Raw genomic sequence first — 12,118 nt, forward strand, 5'->3', positions numbered from 1 at the left:
ATGTGGTACAAGTGCATTACTCACAGTATTCTGTAAGTTATGTGCATAAGTGGGAGCTCCGCCCACATGTATGCCTTTTCATTTATATGCTAACCCCGAATTCTGTATATGGCACCTTAAGTTGTGCATGTAAACATAAAACAGTTCCAAAGAACAGACTCAAATCATCTAGCATCGCTGATTTGCATGCACAACATAATTGATTTATTGGCCTAACTGGCATTATTAATGCTAATGGCACTAATTAAGAGTTACATGCACAACTTGAAAAACGCAATTCTATAAAAAATATGCACCAGTTGCAATGAGCGAATATGAAAAGAAGGGGTGGCCAGTGGAAGATCATGAGCATTCCTAAAAGTTATGTGCATTGTTATAGAATATGCCCGATCCATATACAACTTAGGTACAGGCATTTAGGCCTAATTTTAGCTAAGCACATTCTATAAATGGTACATGTGTTTTATAGAATCATGCTAAACAGCATTCTAGTTGGCACCGATTTTTGGGCGCTATATACAGAATCGGGGCCTAAGTGAATTATGCATTTAAATTACAGAATAGTGCTCATATAACATTTATGCAAACAAAGGTACATTCACCCATATAAAGGCTAGTATTCCATAATTTTTGTACATAAGAATAGCCTTACTGGGTCAGACCAATTATCCATCAAGCCCAGTAGCCCATTCTCACGATGGCCAATCCAGGTCACTAGTACCTGGCCAAAACCCAATGAGTAGCAAATTTCCATGGTACTGATACAGGGCAAGCAGTGGCTTCCCCCATGTCTTTCTCAATAACAGACTATGGACTTTTCCTCCAGGAAATTGTCCAAACCTTTCTTAAAACCAGCTACACTATCTACTCTTACCACATCCTCTGGCAACACGTTCCAGAGCTTAACCATTCTCTTGAGTGAAAAAAATTTCCTCCTATTTGTTTTAAAAGTATTTCCCTATAACTTTGAGTGTCCCCTAGTCTTTGTAATTTTGGATGGAGTGAAAAATATATCCACTTGTACCCGTTCTACTCCACTCAGGATTTTGTAGACTTCAATCATATCTCTCCTGAGCCGTCTCTTTTCCAAGATGAAGAGTCTTAACCGTTTTAGTCTTTCCTCATACGAGAGGAGTTCCATCCCCTTTACCATCTTGGTCGCTCTTCTTTGAACCTTTTCTAGTGCCACTATATCTTTCTTGAGATAAGGAGACCAGAATTGAATGCAATACTCCAGATGAGGTCTCACTATGGGCATGGGGTATTAAAACATTCTTAATCTTGTTAACCATCCCTTTTTTAATAATTCCTAGCATCTTGTTTGCTTTTTTGGTCGCCAAAGCACATTGGGCTGAAAGTTTCATTGTATTGTCTACGATGATACCCAGATGCTTTTTTTGGGCGCTTATCCCCAAGATGGACCCTAGCATCCGGTAACTGTGATTCAGGTTATTCTTCCCAATGTGCATCACTTTGCATTTGTCCACATTAAATTTCATATGCCATTTGGATGCCCAGTCTTCCAATTTCCTAAGGTCCGCCTGCAATTTTTCACAATCCGCATGCGTTTTAACAATTTTGAACAGTTTAGTGTCATATGCAAATTTAATCACCTTACTCATTGTTCCAATTTTCAGATCATTTATAAATGTTAAATGTCACCTTTCCCAGTACAGATCCTTGAGGCACTCCACTGTTTACTCTCCTCCATTGAGAAAAATGACCATTTAACCCTATCCTCTATTTTCTATCCGATAACTAATTCCTAGTCCAGAACTGAACTTTGCCACCTATCCTATGACACTTTAATTTTCTCAGGAGCTTCTCGTGAGGAACTTTATCAAAAGATTTCTGAAAATCTAGATACACTATATCAACCGGCTCACCTTTATCCACATGTTTATTCACACCTTCAAAAAGTCAAGCAAATTGATGAGGCAAGATCTTCCTCGGCTGAACCCATGCTGACTCATTAAATCATGTTTGTCTATGTGGTCCACAATTTTATTTTTTATAATCGTTTCTATCATTTTGCCTGGCACTGATGTGAGGCTTACTGGTCTGTAATTTCCCGAATCTCCCCTGGAGAATTTAAAAATGATGGGGAATGTTTGTACATGTTCAAATTTGCTCAAAGTGTAAACTCAGAACTGAAGCAGCAGACACAGAAATGCCTGCTTTCTTAGTAAAAGGAAAATTTCTTATATAAAGTTTAGGTTCTGTTATGTAATGCTGTTTTTATACATGATACTGTGTGATATTCTGACACAGAAAAGTCACTTATCCTTATGCAAAAGGTATAAAAGATCAAAGAATAAATGTACTAAAGTGAGGAAACTTATAGTATGATAGTCCTTAGGGTTGTTTTGTCTGACAGCCAGATAAAAACAGCAGTAAAAGGTGTTTGTTCACTAACAGCTAAGCAGTATTTAACAGTATGTTGTACAAATACTCTTAATTCTTGGTACAAACTACCTCAGGAAACTACTTTGCCAAAAACTTCCAAACTTTACCTTTAAAATACAATGATAACAGAAATCAAGCATCCAACTCTAATTTATTTATTTATATATTTATAACCTGTTTAACCATTACAATAGCTCAAGCAGGTTACAAGTGTTAAAATATCAAAAACAAATATCCATTGGGAAAGAATATATTTTCATGGATTCTTCTTAGTTTAAAAGTTATTATTAAAAGTCCAGGAGGCTAAGCAAGTTATAGCAGCAGTGCAAATTTAAAAGTAATTAACTGAACTCTAGGCAGTTTAAAGAGGCATTTAAGTTTGAATTGCAGGTTTGAATATCATGAGAATTTCTGCCTTTTGTCTTCCTTTTTTATTTTCATATAAAGAATCTAAACTAAACTAAGCCTTAGGTTTATATACCGCATCTTCTCCACTGAAGTGGAGCTCGACACGGTTTACAAAGTTTAAAAAATATGGGAAGAGAGAAGAGAGAGTTTACAAAGCATAAAAAGAGGGGATGTAATCAGGAGAAGAGATTATTATATGCTAGAGAAAAGCCAGGTTTTCAGTTGTTTTCGGAATAGTTGGAGGGAGCCCAGGTTCCGCAGTGGGACAGTGAGGTCGTTCCAGAGGCCGGTGATTTTGGAGAGGAGGGATCTACCCAGTTTACCTGCGTGGAGGATGCCGTGTAGAGAGGAGAAGGATAGTTTATGTCTGTGGGCAGATCTGGTGATAGTTGGTGTCGGGGCGAGGAAGGATAGAGGGATTAGGGGCGGAAGGATGCCGTGAATGATCTTGAAAGCCAGGCAGGAGCATTTGAAATGAATTCTGGAAAGTACTGGGAGCCAGTGAAGATTGGTAAGTAGAGGGGAGACGTAGTCATATTTGCGTTTAGCAAAAATCAGCTTAGCCGCAGTGTTCTGGATAAGCTGGAGAATGCAAAGACTTTTTTTCGTTAGGCCTAAGTAGATGGCGTTACAATAATCGAGTTTGGATAGGATGATGGATTGTATAAGGACGGTGAAATGCTTTTGGTGAAAATAGGATCTAACTTTCCTCAGCATGTGGAGGCTGAAAAAACAAGATTTTGCCAGGGAATTCAGGTGATCGTTGAGGGAAAGGGAGGAGTCGATAGTGATGCCAAGGACCTTGCTTGAGAACTCAAGGTGTAGAGCAGGGCCTGTGGGTAGGGTGAAGAGGGCGGGCAGGTGAGCTAATTTTGGGCCGAGCCAGAGTAATTTTGTTTTTGATTCATTTAATTTCATCTGTACTGAGAGGGACCAGGCGTGAAGTCTCATTATGCATGATGTGATGTTCTCTTGGAGGTTAGTAAGGTTTGGATCTATTTCGAGGAGGATGAGGATATCGTCTGCATATGTGTAAATTGTTTCAAGGGGGGATAGTTTAAGGAGCTTCAGGGAGGTCATATACATGTTGAAAAGAATAGGGAATAGGGTTGAGCCCTGTGGAACACCACAGGATGGTGTCCATGAAGCGGATTTGGAGCCGTTTGTGTTCACAATGTAGGAACGATCGCGAAGGAAGTTTGAGAACCACTTTAGGACAGAATAGTCTATCCCAATCTCGGAAAGTTGGTAGATTAGTATGTCGTGATGCACGATGTCGAAAGCCGTGGAGAGATCAAACTGTAGGAGAACAGCAAATTTGTCTTGGGCGTGTAGTTGTTGCACCTTTGAGATTAGGGAAACTAGGAGGGACTCGGTGCTGAAATTGGGCCTAAATCCGTATTGGTAGTGTTGGAGAATGGAGAATCTCTCTAGGTAAGAGGAGAGCTGAGTAGTGACTATGGTCTCTAGAAGTTTTGTTAAAAGAGGGATGTTTGCTATGGGGCGATAGTTCGATGGTGAGGAAGGGTCAAGATCGGGTTTTTTCAGAAGAGGGGATAAGGCAATGTGTCCCATTTCGGTGGAGAACAGGCCCGATAGTAAGACTTTGTTTATGAACGGTTAGTAAGGGAAGAGATGGCCTGTGTAGGGATTTTTTCGTAAAGGTAGGATGGGAAGGGATCTAGGATGGACTTGCAGGATTTAAGTTTGAGGCAAAGTTTAGAGATCTGGGTCTCGGATACAAGTTCGAATGTAGTTCATGATCTGTCGGCAGGGATAGCGTCGGAGTCTTTCGGGGGGAGAGAGTTGTAGGAGATAGCTGAGGGAAACGAGCTCTTTATGGTAGTGATCTTCTCGTTGAAAAATTTGGCTAGGTCATTTGGAGATGGGAGGGGGGGAGGGGCGGAGTCATTTTTAGAAGTTAGGTTCCGCCAGATGTGGAACAGTGTACTGTTTTGGTTTTTTGACCTGGAGATTTTGTCTCCATAGTAATTCTTCCTAGCTTTTTTTAGTACGGAGTTGTAGGATTTGATGTTTTCTCTCCAGGATTGCTTATCTAGGGGGGATTTTGATTTTTTCCATCTCCATTCCAGGGCCCGACATTTCTGTTTTAATTCTCTGTGGTAAGGGAGGTACCAGGGAGCCTTGTGAGAATAGGAGATGGGTTTAGTGGTTAGAGGGGCAAGGGCATGGTACATGGATTCGGAAAGAGTCACCCAGTTGTGCCAGATTGAGTCAGGGTTCGTGTGAGTGGGAAGGGGAGGGAGTTTGTTGAGAAACTGGGACCAGAATAGTTCATTTGAGATCTTTTTGCGGTAGGTGATGGAGTTTGTGGCACGGGTTGGGGTATCAAGGGCTGACATGAAGACAGGGAGGCAGAAAGAGCCTAGGAGGTGATCCGACCAGGGGACATGTTCCCAACGGGTCGTATCTGTGGAAGTTTTATGCTCAGTCAGGTCAAGAAAGCTAATGATGTCAATGGAGTGCCCCTTTTCATGGGTAGAGGTGGGCGGGGAAGCAGTGAAGCCTAAGGAGGTGAGGAAGTCTTTGAACTCAGTTGAGTCATTGTTGGTGTTGTCGTCTAGGTGAAGGTTTATGTCACCTATGACCTTTAATTTTTCTTTCAAGGCTAGGAAGTCTATTTATTGTATTTTATTTATTTATTTACTTAATTATTCCCTTCTTTTACTAAGCCGAATTAGAGGTTTCTACCGCGGCCCGGAGCGCTAAATGCTCCAACACTGCTCTGACGCTCATAGAATTTCTATGAGCATTGGAGCATTTAGTGATCCAGGCAGCAGTAGAAACCTCTACCACAGCTTAGTAAAAAAGGGCCTATGTTACTTTTCTGCCCTGTCTACTCATAAATGGATTTGCTATTGTAAATTTAAAAAAAAAATAATAATATATATATATATATATATATATATATATATATATATATAAATTCATTGATACAAACAATATCCAAGCCCCCCATCTCTATAACTAAATAATACAGTTCCAAAGAATAGACTCATCTAGCATTAAGATGGTCTATAAAACTTTTGAAACAAACATCTTTAGATCTCTACATAATCTCACATACACCTGTTGCGAACATAGATGTAACCAGGGCTGAGTCAAAGTCAGAAGCAATTTTGGGAAGAATTGGAGTCAGTAAAAAATGTACCGACACGATACTAGCTTCAAAATAAAAACTTACAGAATATATGATGAATGAACATGCGGCTTCTGGAAAATATTCATGGTGTGCCTGTACCACTGAAAATTGGTGCAGACATTTTCATCTAATAATAATAAAATCACAGCTAAGATTGATACTACTTGTTTACTGGTGTATCACAATTAAATTCCAAACTCAAACTACCTGCTAAGCACCAATATCTGTCTTATCATTCTATCTCTAATTCCTCTACCTGAGCACTGTGTACAGATGCACCTTCTTGTCCAGTTTGTCTGTTTTGACTAGACTAAGCTCTTTTGAGTAGGGACTGTCTCTTTTATGTTTTGATGTACAGCACTACAGAAATTATAAGTAGTAGTAATTTTACTATTTTATACATATACTAGTCATTAAGCCCGTTACATTAACGGGTGCTAGAATATATGTCTGTCTGTCTTTATTTCTGTCTCTCTCTCCCTCCCGCTATCTTTCTTTCTGTCTGTCTCTTTCCCTGGCCCCCTTTGTCTGTCTGTCTTTCTGTCTCTCCCTGCCCCTGTGTCTTTCTTCTTTTCTTTCTGTCTCCCTTCCTCCCGCTGTCTGTCTTTCTTTCTATCTGTCTGTCTGTCTCTCTCCCAGCCTCCTATGCAGTAGCATTTCTCTCCCCCCCACTTCCCCGTGCAGCCACAGCAGCATTCCCTCCCTCTCCATTTCCCTCCCTCCACACCTCTTCCCTGTGCAGCAGCAGCATTTTCCCTTCCCCCCCCTTTCCCTTCTCACGGTCTAGGCAGCTTCTTTAGTCCGTTGCCGCCCCCCTTCCCTTTCCTTCCCGCGGTCCCGACAAACCTGCCGACTCCAGCCTGCAGCACTCTGCACACGCTGCTTCGGGGCCTTCTACTGCCCTGATTTACTCTGCCGCGTCTCTGATGATGTCATCAGAGACATGCCAGAGTAAATCAGGGCAGTAGAAGGGCCCGAAGCAGCGTGTGCAGAGTACTGCAGGCTGCTGGAGTAGGCAGGTTTGGAGTCGGGACCACGGGAAGGGGTTACCGAAGAGCAGGGAGTCCCACAATGGCGGCCAGTGCTGCGAGTGTAGCAGGTTTGGAGTCGGGACCACGGGAAGGGGAAGGGGGAGGGGCGGCAAGACGTCGGGAGAACTGAGTTACCGAAGAGCAGGGAGTCCAGCAATGGTGGCCAGTGCTGCGAGTGTAGTTAGGAGCTGGGGACTCGCGCATGCGCACTCCTGCTTGGCCACGGACCTACAGAACATGGAACAGGGAATACAGAACACAAAAGTTGGAGTGTGCATGCGCGGCTAGCGTTTTATTATATAGGACTAGTGTTTAAGCCCATTACATTAATGGGTGCTAGAATATATGTCTGTCTTCCTTTCTTTCTGTCTCTCTCCCTCCCGCTATCTTTCTATCTCTCTTCCTCCCTCCTGCTCTCTGTCTGTCTTTCTGTCTCTCCCCCTCCCACTGTCTGTCTTTCTTTCTGCCTGTCTCTCATCCTCCTGCTGTCTGTCTTTCTTTCTCCCTGGTCCCCTTTGTCTGTCTTTCTGTCTCTCTCCCTGCCCCTGTCTCTCTACCTCTCGCTGTCTATCTTTCTTTCTCTCTCTCTCTCTCTCTCTCCCTCCTGCTGTATGTCTATATTTCTGTCTGTCTCTCTCCCTGGCCCCCTGTCTTTCTTTCTTTCTGTCTGTCTCTCTCCCTGGCCCCCTGTCTTTCTTGCTTTCTGTCTGTCTCTCTCCCTGGCCCCCTGTCTGTCTGTCTTTCTTTGTCTCTCCCTGCCCGCTGTCTTTCATTCTCGTGCACTGCCTGCTTGTCTTTCTGTCTCTCTCTGTGGCCTCCTGCCTGCCTTTCTTTATCTTTCTCCGTGGCCCCCTTCTGTCTCCCCCCCAAAGCAAACCAAGATTGTTCCCTCCCCCAGCACACCCCTCCCCCCAAAGCAAAGCAAGTTCGCTCCCTGGCCCCCTTTCCCTCTCCCCTCCCCCCGGTGCAGCAGCATTTCCCTCCCACCCTTCCCTGTGCAGTAGCAGCAGCATTCCCTCACCCTCCATTTCCCTGTGCAGCAGCATTTCCCTCCCCCTTCCCTGTGCAGCAGCAACAGCAGTATTCCCTCCCCCTCCATTTCCCTGTGAAGCAGCATTTCCCTCCCCATCCCACTTCCCTGTGCAGCAGCATTCCCTCCCCCTCCATTTCCCTGTGCAGCAGCAGCAGCATTTCCCTCCCCCCACCCACTTCCCTGTGCAACACATCCCCCCCTCCACTTCCCTGTGCAGCAGCATTTATGATTTTTTCCAGCCAGCTTCCTTACAGTCCCTTGCCAAAGTTATTTTTGAGTTTAAAGCTGCCGCAGTGGCTCCTCTCACAATATGCGCCTGTGTCGGAAGCCTTCTCTCTGAAGTGATGTCAGTGAGGCTTCCGATGCAGTGAGAGGAGTCGCGGCTTTGAACTTAAAAATAACTTCGGCAAGGGACTATAAGGGAGTCAGCCAAACTGCGGGCACAGAACAGTACCTGGGGGGCTGCGAGTTTGAGACCGCTGTGTTAGACGAAGTAAGGGTGGGGGGGAAGAGTTGCCTCCATCGTCACCGCCTCCATATGCACAGAAGAAACCACTGCTGACTCCTTCTACTGCGCATGCGAAGCCACGGAGCTACGGTTCACGTATCACACAGGTAGGAGTGTGCATGCACGCTTAGGGTTTTATTATTAGTGATATGTATATTTTTTCCTGATCCAAAGGGATGCACCTACAAAAGATTCCTTAATAGAACTCTCTCATTCCAAGCTGGCAAAAGGACAGATTGACTGACAACCCTCATCTCATCTGCCCCTTCTTACTCATCCTTCAGAAAATCTCTCAAATCTTACCTCTATGATAAATTTCTCGAACCCCTCCCCTCCAATTAACCAAACCCTACCACCTCCTTCCCCGGATCTCTCCTTTCCTCTCCCTCAATCCAACACTTCCTTCCTTTCTACTTAACCCTCCCCCTGGCACCCTCCTGTAACTGATACTGGTTGCACTCTCTGGCCATTCACAACTCTGTATCCTCGCTATATATGTAACTATCTTTGCATAGTAATTCACTTAACCGCATTATATAGTCTCTTGTATCGTATCGTGCTCTACAAGTCTCTTGCACTGTATTTTCACTGTATAAATATATCCGCTGTATATGTACAGTCTCTTGCATTGTAAATCTGCATTGTATCTTCGCTGTATAAACACCTATGCTGAATATGTACAGTCCCCTGCATTGTAAACTGCTCTCAACTGCATAATACATTCCCTGGCATTGTATCTTCGCTGTATATGTACCGCTCTGAACTGTTTGTGGTATTGCGGTATACAAAAATAAAGTTATTATTATTATTAAACATACTGTTACTTGTATACTTACTAGTACTTTACATTTAAACAAAACATTTAGCCCCATTTTACTAAGCTGTGGTAGAGATTTTGACTGCTGTCCAGAGCGCTAAATGTTCCGACACTTATAGAATTCTAAAGAATGGTGGAGTATTTAGCATTCTGGGCTGTGGTAGAAACCTCTACCACAGCTTAGTAAAAGAGGGCCTTTAAGCCTAATATTAGTAAAAGTCAGCGCTAGAGCTGGGCATTAGAAAAATAGAGAAGTGAAAGTTAAAAGGTTTGGTGTAATAACTTTGAATGTAACAGTAGCAAATTTCATAAAGAGCCCCATACCCTCAATACTTCTTTTCTGCCCTGTTAAACAGTTTAGACCACAGGTGTCAAAGTCGGTCCTCGAGGGCCGGAATCCAGTTGGGTTTTCAGGATTTCCCCAATGAATATGCATGAGATCTATGTGCATGCACTGCTTTCAATGCATATTCATTGGGGAAATCCTGAAAACCCGACTGGATTACAGCCCTCGAGGAGGGACTTTGACACCCCTGGTTTAGACAAAGGCAGAATCAGTGTTAAGTGTAACTCTTCATTGATCTTCAGAACACAATTGTCACCTAGGAACATACCATGATAGCCAAGTGACTGTATAGGAAGGGGCTAGTAGAGAATGACACGGGGGCAAATTTTTCCCCATCCCTGCAGGAACTCATTTTCCCATCCCTATGAGTTCTTTTCCTGTTCCTGCCCCATTCCTGCAAGCTCTGTCCTCATCTGCACAAGCCTCAAAAACTCTGAAATCATAAGTGTTCAAGGCTTGTGCGGTTAAGGCAGAGCTTACAGGAATGGGGAAGCAACAAAACTTGCGGGGGCAGGGAAACGTTTGTCCTGTGTAGGTGTGAGAAGGTAATTTGGGGATGGGGAAGTTTGCAAAGTGATGTGATAGTTATGGAGGAGTTAATTTTTTGGGATGAGTCAGTTTTCAAGTTATGTTGCAGTTGCGGGTGTTTTAGATGGGGAGGCAATATGCAGGGTAGTGGAGCAAATGCAGGAGAAGTTTGGGTATTTGAAAGAATATGGCATTCTACCTTTAAAACTACCAACCTTGCACTGTTCTCTAACTGCTACATTTCATTTCTATGCTACAAAAAATAGAACTCCTCTTCCCATAAAACAGCATTGGGCCATTTTTGAGCAGCTTATTTCTCTGTAAATATCCCTCCCAGCCAATGTGTCTTTTTTGCTGTTTTTCCACACCCCAGGTTTCATCCCATTACGTTATTTTATGCTACAGAACACAGAGCTTCTTCTCCTGTAGAAATGTATTTGGTCGGGGGGGGGGGGGGGTTCATTTCTCTATAAGGCCCAGTCTTTAACCAATGTTTGAATGCAATGGTTTTTTTTCTGGTTTTCCCTTCAAGTCAAGTTTCTCATCCCATGCTGTTATTTTCAAATAGCTATTTTGACCCCAGACAGAGGAACATTTAACCCTTTTGTATATAATTATTTCCCGTTCCCTTTGGGTTGCAAAGAATAAAAAAGATAAGTGAACGATTTAGTAATCCTTGCATTACTTATATATGTTACTATAAGTAATGCAAGGGTTACTAAATCGTTTAAACTTTATTAAGTGAGACTTAGCAACCTAAACAATCATGGTAAGACGACTGCAGAGAAAACTACGGTAAATCACAGTCTATTAATGGAAGTGATGAAATAAACAATAAAAAGTGAACGCACTAAGTAAACACATAAGATCCTTAGTGATGGGGTGCTGAAGCAGGACAAGGAGCACATTACTTCAACATTATAACCAGAAATGTAAATAATAATAATATATAAATAAATTTGCTGCCAGCACAATATGTGCATATCTGTTTTTACGGTCCACGTCTTCCTTAAACCAAAATTCATTGGACACAGAAATCTCCATAACTACGACAGTCAACAAGTTCTCGGATCAATGCGCCGCTATTCTTTTCAAGCGAACGGGGTAGGCGTGAGCTATGCGGCCAGAGGTACCAAGTCACACGCATTTAACTAGCCCCACGGTCTACCATCTCTCCGTCCGCGGTCCGGCACCTGCCTCTCGTTTCTCAAATTCCCCAATGCCCCGTCACACCTTTCAACTCGTGCCTGAGACCGATCCCGCAACTTTACGGCGACCCTCCGACGCAATAGTCTTTACCTCGGCCGCGTCCAGCCTACTCGGATGCGACTTCCTGTTTCCGGCAAGGCGGGAAAGCGGCTGAAGGAAAGACGTTGCGTTGGAGATACCGGGACGCCGAAGAAGGAAAGCAGGTCAAACTGCCACATGTTTCTGCTTCTCTGGTGAGAGGCGGGGGTAGCTCTCTTCCGTTAGAAAGAAAACACGTTTGCGGGGCCTTGTTAGAGCCGGGATCTACGTTATGAGCGTCTGTCAAAAAAAATATTTGCAAATCTGGAAAATTTGTTGGTTTTTGGAACTTGTTGTTCACACAAAAAAATTGTTTTGAGAAATTATCCCTCGCATGAGAGAAAAAAGTTGCCCTCACTAGACTAGTGCTTGAGATATGTCAGCACCTGAGAAGCTTCAGGGATGAAGAGGAAATCACGTGAGGGTTCTTGGTTTTCGGAGGGGATTAATAACATGTTCATGTTCATGTAACATGTTCATTTCAGTTCACTGGAGTTAGCACAAGCGTCTCTTCATTAAGAGTTCCTGTGATCATTTCTATAATCCTATGCACAGCACTGTACACAAACATGTTTATTTATTTTCTATCCC

General features: G+C 43.2%; 1 protein-coding gene across 2 annotated transcripts in view; it reads right to left on the reverse strand.

Annotated features, from left to right (window-relative positions):
• IFT88 (intraflagellar transport 88) overlaps nucleotides 1-11,674 on the reverse strand; it is a 219,164-nt gene extending 207,490 nt beyond the window's left edge. The window contains exon 1 of one of the 2 annotated variants that reach the window (XM_033949812.1): nucleotides 11,540-11,674. The gene's annotated coding sequence lies outside the window, so the exon portion shown is untranslated. Of the gene's footprint in view, nucleotides 1-11,473 lie in introns of both variants that reach the window. The other variant, XM_033949811.1, reaches the window with a different exon arrangement.
• Between the last annotated feature and the right edge of the window lie 444 nt (nucleotides 11,675-12,118).

Source organism: Geotrypetes seraphini, chromosome 6 (genome assembly GCF_902459505.1).
Source record: "Geotrypetes seraphini chromosome 6, aGeoSer1.1, whole genome shotgun sequence".
NCBI lineage: Eukaryota > Metazoa > Chordata > Amphibia > Gymnophiona > Dermophiidae > Geotrypetes > Geotrypetes seraphini.